General features: G+C 42.7%; 1 protein-coding gene across 3 annotated transcripts in view; it reads right to left on the reverse strand.

Moving 5' to 3' along the window:
- The window catches only part of LOC124555180 (beta-1,4-glucuronyltransferase 1), a 312,738-nt gene that overhangs the window by 69,927 nt on the left and 230,723 nt on the right, over positions 1 to 12,088 (reverse strand). The gene's annotated exons all lie outside the window — the stretch shown is intronic.

Consider the following 12,088-nt stretch of genomic DNA (forward strand, 5'->3'; position numbering starts at 1 on the left):
AAAACCGTGTAAAGGGCATACCACCTCTAACAATATCATGACTACTAAATCACTGGAGCTTATCTTTTACACTATGGACGTAAAACAGTGGATGCTTCAAATACTATTGCAACCCGTCAACCTGCCTTCTTTTTATCTGTAAGTGAAATAAAGGTTCCTTCTATCAACTACATTTCGAGCCCATGAAGGCTCATCTTTATATCGTTGATATTTACCGACATTTCACATTTTTACTCGAGTGTAGCTTGGTTCATTGCGACGTTGTTTGATTCCTGAAGCTGTAACCGTATCACAGTAAACTAAACTATTGCATGCCAGAGTGAAAGACAGCACTTTGACGTTGTTAAACCAAGTGCATCAGTCAAGATATTTCTCTAATCCCAATCTTTTGCGTACCTACTGTTACGCGCGTAATACGTGGTGTAACTTCCCTACGCATTTATCTCTAGAGCTGCAATATTTACCAACGTTAGTGCAGTTCGGAGGGATGAGAATGAGCGTGTCACACAAAAACGGAACACTCATTTCCAGAGTCTAACGAAGCTATCCTACCCGTTCTGTCAACTAACAACATTTCTGTAGGAAAGTACCTGGCGCTGCCTAGAGCCTTTACCGCAGTAGACATCCATAATATGAAATTTAATAGACTGCACTAGAAGACAAGTGTATGTATCTCAGTCATAGTCTTCAGAAACAGGAGACTGATGAAGTTTTTTTTGCCAAAATCGCCTGACCAGTACAATACCAGAAAACTTTCACTTGCAGCCTACCAGCGGCGTGACAGCAGATATTTTTTTTTGCCTCGGTAATGTGTATTAACACCAGTTCTGCTTGTCTTCTGCTAGTTGCCTTCTCCTGTCCGATGCTGCATCCTGGCAGTACCCACTAATTTTACTATGAATTCTTCGCCAATGCTTTTTAAGGTTTCCAATGACGTAATCGGAAACGCAAATGGAGGCCAGTCCATAAACTCTTTGTAGTGTTCCGTGACCCGCCTGAAAAGCCTTAGGGCGCTAAGCTGTACACGGGTTTGGGAAACTCACCAATCCCCACTGAAGAGGAAAACAGGGTAGATATTTGTCACGTAAGTAGTTCCGAAACTGACTCACTAGATACGCATCAAATGAACGCCTGTCACTATCTCGACAAATGGAATTTATGAGCACGCTGTGAATGCCTCGAACTCACAAAGCATTAAACGTTGATCGATCTGTTTCGCTTCGAGAGTGGTATTTACACGCATTTATGTGCGGATGAATACAAAGAAATGAAGTTTTGGTTCACGTACAGATGACAGTGAGGGCATTAAGTATTGAAATCTACCTCAGAGTGATTAGAACAGATATCGATGTTTACCATGGATTGTTTGGAAGCATCTAGATTTTACCTTAAGCGATTTAGAAGAAACCCCGAAGAAAGAATAATAAGGCGCAAATCTGAAGTCTGCTGCTCTTGATCGGAAGCTCACCCAAGAAGAAACTACACGAGGCCGACTCATTGTCAATTTTTTGAAAACTTTTCTTGGACTGCTATACAATTTGGCTCCAGTTCCGATAACAATGGGATTGTGAAATTTGGGCTCATTTTGGGAAGGGGAAGGTGCAATCCTGGGCCTTCAGAATTCGAAAAATTGGAAAAATTCAGAATCTAAAATAAAAACCAATTTCGCAAAACATTTCTTCTGCCTGACAAATTCATTTATTACCGAATGTAACTACCCGTTTTCTTCAGTCTTTTTAACCGAGTGTGTTATTTTACAGACAGCACTAAATGTCTGAGGGTCACTGACCTGTCATGTCACCCAGATAGCGAGCACAGCGAACCGAACCGTTCCCTTTCACAACACGACACAACCCGGACCACTCCAATGTTCTTTCACTTCCGAGACCAGGTAGCAGTCGTGGGAAGAACGTCTTAGTCGCGAGCTTCTTTCACGGAATAACTTTATTATTCTGTTATTCACATGAAGTACCTAGACACAAATTGCCGTCTGTCCAAAAGAAGCTGAAGGTTTCCCTCTAGGATTTGCAGGTGCGTCAATTAGCTGTGTACGAAGTGACGCATTGTTTGTGCACGAGGTGGTGATTTATTGGGTGGAAAGCATAAATTCCGATACAAGAGCTGAATAACTACGCACGACAACAGTTTCATATCAACAATGGCGGCAACAACAGGAACAGGTTGGAAGGACGACGGATGTTCATAACACGTTTATCAACCAACGGTAGAAAGGATGGGAAAGGATCATGCATCCACTTGAGAAAGAGACATCGGAGCGACCAGAGACTGAAATTCAACAATTCTGTGTACCATTTATTTATGTAGTTTTATCTATGTTAAACGTATTTGAAAATAAAAACAACTTATTTAGCGTTATTAATTTTTTTTATTTTGTTCGTTTAAGTTGCACGCAAGGTGGACGGTGAAAGATAGTTACAGTTTGAAAATTGCGTTCCCTGACTAATTTGAATATATATATGTAATTCAACAACATGAACATACAAGATCCATACATATACATACTTTAGAGCACTTACAATCTAACCGGTAATTTAAAATTGGAAACAAGGCTACATCTCACAGGACAGTCTACATTGGAGTAAGTGCTCCGTAGTTTGTTGAACTCTAGTCACAAAGGATTGACGATATGGAATAACCCGATTTCTGCACGTTGTCTTGACCCTGCAATCCCAGGTACCTTATACCCCTCTCTGCATACAGTTACCTCACGCCTATTGTCTGGAGGGACAATTCTGTGGAGGAGTTTATCCTGCAGTTTGGGTTTCAGACAGCCCCTAAGCGAAGGTAAGAAATTCTGTAACATCAATTTATCTTTTCAGTAAAAATGCGTACTTTGAAACAAATTTGAAATATCACAATAAGAGAATGCCGAAAGGATTTATTTTCCGGAATGATTGTACGCTTGTCTTTGTCTCTATGAAGACTTCTTGTCCTAGGTTCTGTGTTTTCCTTGTCAGTGTGTATGTCGAAAGGTGGTCCTCTGCTCCTTTTGCAGCCAAAGAATCGTATATCGATTTCAGAAATCTTTCTAAGCTTTACAAATATCAGTTTTTTTTATTCTGACATCTCTCGTGTGGCTTTACGCGAACTGAAGTATCATTTATGGTACGGGTCTCCTGAAACCTGTAGCCTTGCATATTGTTATCCGTATTTATGTAATTCAAAAACGAAAATTATCCATCTGCTCAATCATGAAGCCGAACCGTCAGACGAAAAGACAGAATGTGTTCTACCCCAGAAATAACGGGATCTAACAGTGTGTCGAATAAAGCAATATGTTTTTATCGAATTGGACTTGAGTGACGAGTTCCTTAAAAGAAATCCTTCGCAATTGCATGGAAATATTGAATTTCATTAACGCTCTACAGCTAGTGAATGAACTGAACGTTAAAAATGATCCGCGTAAGAAAGGTGTCCAAACTAATCGAGGACCAGAACTAGTTAAAAAAAGAGAATTGCGGATAGGAGTCGCACTCTGAGGGTTCCGTCACAAAATTATATATGTATACGGGATGACAATCTCGTGTGGCTCAATGGCCTGGTCCATGTCTTCCTCTTGGAATACTCTTCGGCGACTTACGTGTTCCCAACCTGCCCCGTTAGCCTACCGCGGAAAGGGGACCTGCAGTTTAACGTGGAATCCTAACCATGTGTTTCTGACAATTCGTCACATCGCTGAGATGTGAAAGTTAGGTTAAGACGAAGACTGAAAATTCCGTGTCCCGAATGAGATTCGATCACGCGTCCTCTGTTTCCAAGCACGCGATTTGCCTCTAGACTACCAGGCCCGACATTTTTATAGATCGCTCATCTGTACTTTTTGATGGGTGATTCTGGGAGTATCAAAACGTGTGAAATGAATATCCGTATCTTGATTGCATTGACTTAGCTTAAATTTTTTTACACCGACAAGTGACCGTAGAACTTACTATCGGACAAATTCCAATTTGATACTTACACACCTCCCTGAGAAAAAGGAGTCCAGTCAGACAGCATCTTCAGTGTAATATTGACTAGAGGGGCCCAGGAGTACAGCTTCCTCTCTTCCTACGGCGCTTAGATTAAAATGATTTCATTGTTTTGTACAACGGAACTTAACGAGGGGTAGCACAAAGAAAAAAATCGAACTTAAAAGAAGAAGAGCCACACTAACACGATACGTACATTCGACACAAACAGTAGTTCTGAAGTCCACCACGCATCTAATTTCTTCTGGTGTAAATTGTTTAAATGTGTGTATCAAAACTAAAAAGTTTGACATTTCCGAACACACAGGACAACACTTGCGCAGAAACAAGCCGGTGTGTCAGAAGTTACGAAAATTGCGGCCAGTATTCTTAAGAGATCTCTCTCTGCCCGCCTGAGGTTGCGTGTGACGAAAGTTGCGGTGAAAGGAGTGCTCATTGCCTTGCTCCAGTTATTACAGTCTAGCGAAAGCTAGCGGATGAGCGCGTACAGAGGCCGCATCGTTTGCAGCGTCACGCAGGCCGTTTGCTGCACACCCAGCTGTAAACCTACGGTCGTGTTCCTGATAAACCGTACGGAATTGGTACACGATTTAAAGCAGTATGGTGTGTTAACACCCCAACGCTACGCCAGTGGATAACTTTATGAAAGTGCTCACTTGTAACTACTCTTGCCAGCGGCATGCTACACTATACAGGGTGTTTTCTTAAGAGCGTGATAAAATGTAACAGGACAGAGGCGGCTCCACTGAACAGCTTGATGGAGGGAACCTCTGTCGCAGAAGCCAGCTTAAGGAGATAATAGGAATAAAATCACATTACTGTTTACTTAATTTAAATAAAGTACAGTTAACTGCAAATATCATCACTGAAGCAATGAACGTACCATTTATACTGTATCTTAGAAAATGTGCTGAAACTGACGGCCATTAATCTCAATGTAAGCGTGACATCGGCGGACAAGATTTTGACGCACTCTGACAAATATCCCTGGTGTTTTTCGTATCACAGGCAGCTACAATACTGGAAACTAATTCCATCTCAGTATCCACTGAGATCTCATATACAAGTGACTTATGATATCCCAATAGGAAATAATCAAGGGGATTTGATCTCGCAGGCCATGGTGTAGTACCTAAACTTCCAATCCAGCAACCAGGAAATACTTCCTAGTAATCAGTCTTGTCCTCGTTTCCTTGCAGGAATTATAGAATGTACATGTAAATAAACGGCACAGTACGTATAAACTCGTGCGCATGTTTGTTGTAAATAAGCTGGAAAACAGTAATGCTAGACAAATCTGTAGGCAGGTTTACTTTCCTATTTCTTTAAGCTGGTTTCTCCGACACCAGGTTCCCTACCACAAATTGTTCGATGGAGCATTTTGTATTTCCGGTTACATTTTTGCACACTCTTACGGAAAAACCCTGTAGAAAGACTCAAAACGCGACTTCAAGAATGGCTATACTGCTGTTCGTAATTTCCACAATATCTATTGACTGTAGAACCCCTTCTAAGAAGCCACAGCGACTTTTTTCCCCCTTCACTATCTAGCAGAGCGCAACCTATTTTTCTTATTACTTGCCCGTACATGGGTCGTTTGATTGTAACAAGATTGTTGACGGTACTAAGGAGCTTTCTGTCCCTCCCTCTGGTGCAGTTGGTAGTAGAGGAACTATGGGATGTAGCAGCTAGTCTGGTTAAAATGTATTTGTGTGAGCGCGGTCGCTATATATACAATGCGCAGAGCAGAGGATTGTCTGAAGTAGTTATATAGTGTTAGGCTGCTCATGTGCCCCTGGTAAGACTACGTGAACTGAACTATGTTTCATACTTTTCGCCATACAGCTGCTCTGTAGCACGGCAGAGTATGGTGGCGAGTTCAATCCCACTGCATGGGATGTGTAGCACTCCCGCTGGTTTGACTGACTTCCAACGGTAAGGAAGGGAGCAAGTAATTATGGAGGTCGGTAATATTCTGGCATATTCTCATAATTCTCGTAATATTTGTAGGAAGTGGTGTTTTCGTTTCCGTTGTTTCGTAAGAGCAGACTCCAACACCATTTTACAGATGGCTATGAGAGAAAGAGAAGAGCAACTAAACTCATTGTTTCTGGCGAATTCAGATTATGATTGGTTGGTTTGGGGGAGTAAAGGGACCAGACTGCTATGGTCATCGGTCCCTCAGATTATGAAAACATGTTGACTACCAGCTGCTAAAGACAAACCTCGAAAGCAAACCATGTATGACAGTAAATCACGAACAATAAGAAATGTACATCGCACGCTTAATGAGAGCCTGCCACAATTTCGCGGACCACCATATACGCAGTTGTACCCATCTGTTTCCGACAAGTGCAGTTATGCGGAGAGGCATTATGGGCCTGACTTCCACGGTGATCGTATCAACGGCTATGCGGCTTTCTGAAGACTCGCCAGTTTCACGTAACTGTCTCTAGAGCAATTAGAAACCCATTGCTGATCTCCAATTCGAACCTCTGATTTTATTTTCCAAATTTCCAGATCATCCAATCAGTTCAACCAGAAATTTATTTTACTGGCGTGTGTATAAACAGTTCCGTCAGTGAAATCAATTTAGACTGACTGTATTCACAGCTGTTAAGTTTTATTAACGTGTTCCCGCTGGACAAACTTTGCTCTTGCATAGATTTCTCGTTTCACACCACACACTGTTACAAATATATGGATTCACTGCTACAGACATTAGTTGATGCTTTTAAGAGGGTGTTTGAATCTGGCTTGTGATCTTTGATGTACGGAAAGCTGTTACACGATGAAACACACAACACTGTAGAAACTTCATGATTTGTGAATAGACACTTCACTGATTCAGATGCAGTAAATTTTGAGATTTCTACAAACAGAAAAAAAATATTTGACACAAATGCTCTACTTCTTTAACGATGAACTAACTTTCTCCTTTTCAGCTGAGTCAGACGAAATTATGTAACTTGCGATGTCTAACTTAGAGAAGTTAGAGTTGGCTGTGCATCACGGACATTCAGATAGCAAAAGCGTTCAAAATGAAAGTAATCATTGCTTAAAGTTGTTACAGTTCTGGTACAAAGTATATGCGTGCGTACGTTCGTTCTATGTGCATTGTATTACTAGGTTAACATATTACCACGAGTTCCGGGCGTCATTTCATCGCCATGTGAAAATTTCTAGACGCTGGCCACATGAAACTACGCGGGATATAGCTAACATTTCACTCCTAGTACACGTGGGTTATTTCCTAATTCACGAAGAACGAAGAATTACCACATTATTTCCTGACCCGCTTGAGATGTCAATTCTATTTTCACCCAAATGATCTGTGAGTAAGACCTCATTGAAAGACATAGTATGTTTTCATAGTTATTTTAATTACACTGCCAGCCTAAAACATTGATTTCAAGCTTTAAAATGTGTGAACACTTATCTCATTAGGACAAACCGATCTTTGTTGTTGTCCGAAGAGAATATACACTGGAAGAAAATGATTGCTGCAGTAGAGATTCACGCAAGTAAATTTGAAGCTTTCTCTCCCACTGATAGAGAAGAAAGTGTCTCACGGGTATTAGAAGGGAGACGTTAGCTACATATCTATGGAAGTTATTGATAACTAAATTCAGATTAACCTCAAAATGGGTATGTCTCTAAGTCCGTAAGATAAGGCATCTTCATTCGACGACAATGGGTGGATCAGAGGATGACGCGGAAACATTTTGAAATGTTAGTGACACGTGTCCACGGTGAACCTGAAGGCCAGCCATGGGTCATGGGTTGTAGTTACCGTGTGGTGCACATTGGGCAGTGATATACCTAAGGTCAAAACTGAGTGGTACAATGCCATTGATATACAAATGCATACAGTGGGTGAGACTGATCACATTATTCCCGGCAACGCCTGCTGGAGGTAAAGTTAAGTTAGTATATGTCCGTGAGGGGGCTGCAATCCTATCTACAGAGCTTCATCCACGTTCAGTTGGATTTTGGACTGGGGAGCTAGCTAGACACACTGGACTAGCAACTGCTGGTGATTGATGGCAACTGGCTGAGTGAAGCTTTGCGTTCACTTTTATCTGCTATCGTTGGATAAATATTCGTTCGCGAACTACTTGTCTGATGTCATGTGGAAGTGTGATATCCCTATGATTAGCGCCCTCTGTGGCGTCAGAGAGGGACTATGGCGGATGGATATAGCTTTCGGCCGAAGTTAATATAATCCCTGTTATATGGAGCCACGCCTGGCCCTGCAGTATGGCGTCGCATGTGCATATAATTGTGTACCGTATCTTATGACTGGCACAGCGCAGCATTTTCGATGGCTATGGAGGTAATATGTATATTAAAGGAACTTGTGTGTTTTATTAAATGAATGGAAATTTACTTGAACTATCACGTCAGTTATTCATTAAAGTTTAAGCATTTAACAATTTTTTTTAAAATAATGTGTTAGATCATCAAAATGCTAACATTTTCTCATCCACGAACAACCGGCCACCACACTTTCACTATCGCTGGCCACTAATTTGTAACTTATGTGGCCACACTGGTATATTTAACTGTAGTATCTTGCTTTTCTACGGTCGGAATAGTTGGCACTGGACGTGCACAATCTGCTGTCTGAACTACTGTAAACGTGCTCTCTGCAGGCAAGGGCTGTTGCAGACAAACTAAGAGATCTGTTGTTGACTTGCTGTCAATATCACTGATTCGCCAGAATTTAACCCATACGGGATCAGCATGAAGCCCTTTTGCTGTAATAGTGGGTTACATATGAGAGGTATTGGAGGTAGTAAGTTTTCCGCAGCAGAGAAAATGTTGCAGCAAACAAAAATTAATTACCGCACGACACTCCACTTTATCAATGGGCTTCGAAATTTAATTTTTGCTTCCCTATCGGCGTTCTGTAACTTGTGGCGCGGAGATTTCATTGTGATCAGGCTTGCGGCGCGGGTAAGTACCTTGTAAGCATATACGCCGCTATCATCGCCGAGATCGATAGTTACATCAGTGCACCTTGTTTCTTTTTTGTGTGCGTTTGGTAACGGTTAGCGCCGAGATGAAAGAACACTAGATAGTAGGTGGCTGCTACGCGCAACTGAATCTTAAGAGAATCAGGTCGAGAAAGTACATTCACCTGTGATTAAAAAATGTACTCAGTGATGTGCAGTTGCACGAGCACATCGCTTAACGTTACCTCTGCTTCAAAAAACGTATGAAGTTCAATAGAATCGTGAGAAACACGAGTTAATCCCCGCGCGCATCTGCTGTGCCCCGCGTAAACGGCGATATTAAACACAGTGGCACAAATGACGCCTTGGTGGCGTGCATTAAATGGCAGTGAATGTGACCTGAGGAAAAATGATTTCGTGAGTGAACAGTCCAGCCCTGTGTTATTCGCTCAAACTAAGCTGACGGTGCGGTGGCTGATGGGAACGAGCGTAAAAGCATTACCCATTTTACAGTGACTCCAATCAGCCACCGCGCACAGTGTCATCTTAGTTTGCACGAATAATAAAGTGAATAAGTCAATATTAACAGTAAGTTCTATCAGACCAGTGTTAAGTGAATCTTTAGTCCAGGACCTCCCTTATCCCCATGTAGCTTCTTCAGCTTCGACATATTTCAGGCCGGCCGCGGTGGTCATGCGGTTCTAGGCGCTGCAGTCCGGAACCGCGGGACTGCTACGGTCGCAGGTTCGAATCCTGCCTCGGGCATGGCTGTGTGTGATGTCCTTAGGTTGGTTAGGTTTAAGTAGTTGTAAGTTCAAGGGGACTGATGACCTAAGATGTTAAGTCCCATAGTGCTCAGAGCCATTTGAACCATTTGAACATCTTTCAGTACACAACAACATCGTCACCACCAGCAGTAGCAGCAGCAGCAGCAGCAGCAGCAGAAGAAGAAGAAGAAGAAGAAGATGACCGCAGATTGCTGCTCATCCTGTCCGTCAAATCATTTATGTATATAGAAAATAATAACGGTACTACCACACTTATTTGTGGCACTCCTGACGATGATCTCTCTGATGAATACTCGCCGTCGAGGGAAACATACTGGGTTCTACGTCTACATCCATACTATGCAAGCCACCTGACAGTGTGGGCGGAGGGTACTTTGAGTACCTCTATCGGTTCTCCCATCTATTCCAGTCTCTTATTGTTCGTGGGAAGAAAGTTTGTCGGTATGCCTCTGTGTGGGCTCTCATCTCTCTGATTTTATCCTCACGGTCTCTTCGCGAGATATACGTAGGAGGGAGCAATATACTGCGTGACTCCTCGGTGAAGGTATGTTCTCGAAACTTCAACAAAACCCCGTACCGAGCTACTGAGCGTCTCTCTTGCAGAGTCTTCCACTGGAGTTTATCATCTCCGTAACGCTTTCGCGATTACTAAATGATCCTGTAACGAAGCGCGGTGCTCTCCGTTGGATGTTCTCTACCTCTGCTATCAACCCTATCTGGTACGGATCCCACACTGGTGAGCAATATTCAAGCAGGGGGCGAAAAAGTGTACTGTAACCTACTTTCTTTGTTTTCGAATTGCATTTCCTTAGGATTCTTCCAATGAATCTCAGTTTGGCATCTGCTTTACCGACGATCAACTTTATATGATCATTCCATTTTGAATCACTCCTAAAGCTTACTCCCAGATAATTTATGGAATTAACTGCTTCCAGTTTCTGACCTGCTATATTGTAGCTAAATGATAAAGGATCTTTCTTTTGATGTATTCGGAGCACATTACACTTGTCTACATTGAGATTCAATTGCTATTCCCTGCACCAAGCGTCGATTCGTTGCAGATCCTCCTGCATTTCAGTACAATTTTCCGTTGTTACAACCTCTCGGTATACTACAGCATCACCCACAAAAAGCCTCAGTGAACTTCCAATGTTATCCATAAGGTCATTTATGTATATTGTGAATAGGAACGGTCCGACGACACTCCCCTATGGCACACCTGAAATCACTCTTACTTCGGAAGACTGCTCTCCATTGAGAATGACATGCTGCGTTCTGTTATCTATGAACTCTTCAATCCAATCACACAATTGGTCTGATAGTCCATATGCTCTTACTTTGTTCATTAAACGAATGTGGGGTACTGTATGGAACGCCTTGCGGAAGTCAAGAACGCGGCATCTACCTGGGAACCGTGTCTATGGCCCTCTGAGTCTCGTGGACGAATAGCGCGAGCTGGGTTTCACAAGATCGTCTTTTTCGAAACCCATGCTGATCCCTACAATGTAGATTTCTAGTCTCCAGAAATGTTCAAATGGTTCAAATGGCTCTGAGCACTATGGGACGTAACATCTGTGGTCATCAGTCCCCTAGAACTTAGAACTACTTAAACCTAACTAACCTAAGGACATCACACACATCCATGCCCGAGGCAAGATTTGAACCTGCGACCGTAGCAGTCGCGCGGTTCCGGACTGAGCGCCTTAACCGCGAGAGCACCGCGGCCGGCCTCCAGAAATGTCATTATACTGTAACATACTACGTGTTCCAAAGTTAGTCGAGTCTACGGGCCACACACATATATGGAAGCCCATGCCGTATACTTGTACCTCCGTTTACAGTCTGCAGTGGGGAATCGTGTCAAATGGTTTTTGGATATCTCGGCATATGGAATCTGCCTGTTGCCCTTAATCCATAGTTCGCAATGTATCACGTGAGAATATGTCAATCTGAGCTAGACACAAGCGATGCTGTCTAAAACCACGTTGACTCGTGGACATCAACTTTTATTATATTCGAACTGAGAATATGGTCAAGGATTCTGCAGCAAACCAATGTTAGAGATGTTGGTCTGTAATTTCGCGGGTCCGTTCTACTTCCCTTCTTACATATTATAAGAGTGTCCGCCCCCGGTAGCTGAATGGTCAGCGTGACGGATTGTCAATCCTCTAGGCCCGGGTTCGATTCCCGGCTGGGTCGGGGAATTTTCTCCGCTCAGGGACTGGGTGTTATGCTGTCATCATCATCCTATGACCCTAAATTACTGCAGGTCGCCCAAGTGGCGTCAAACTGAAAGACCGGCACGCGGCGAACGGTCTGCCCGACGGCGGGCCCTAGCCATACAATTAAGTTA

The sequence above is a fragment of the Schistocerca americana genome, chromosome X (genome assembly GCF_021461395.2).
Source record: "Schistocerca americana isolate TAMUIC-IGC-003095 chromosome X, iqSchAmer2.1, whole genome shotgun sequence".
Taxonomy (NCBI): domain Eukaryota; kingdom Metazoa; phylum Arthropoda; class Insecta; order Orthoptera; family Acrididae; genus Schistocerca; species Schistocerca americana.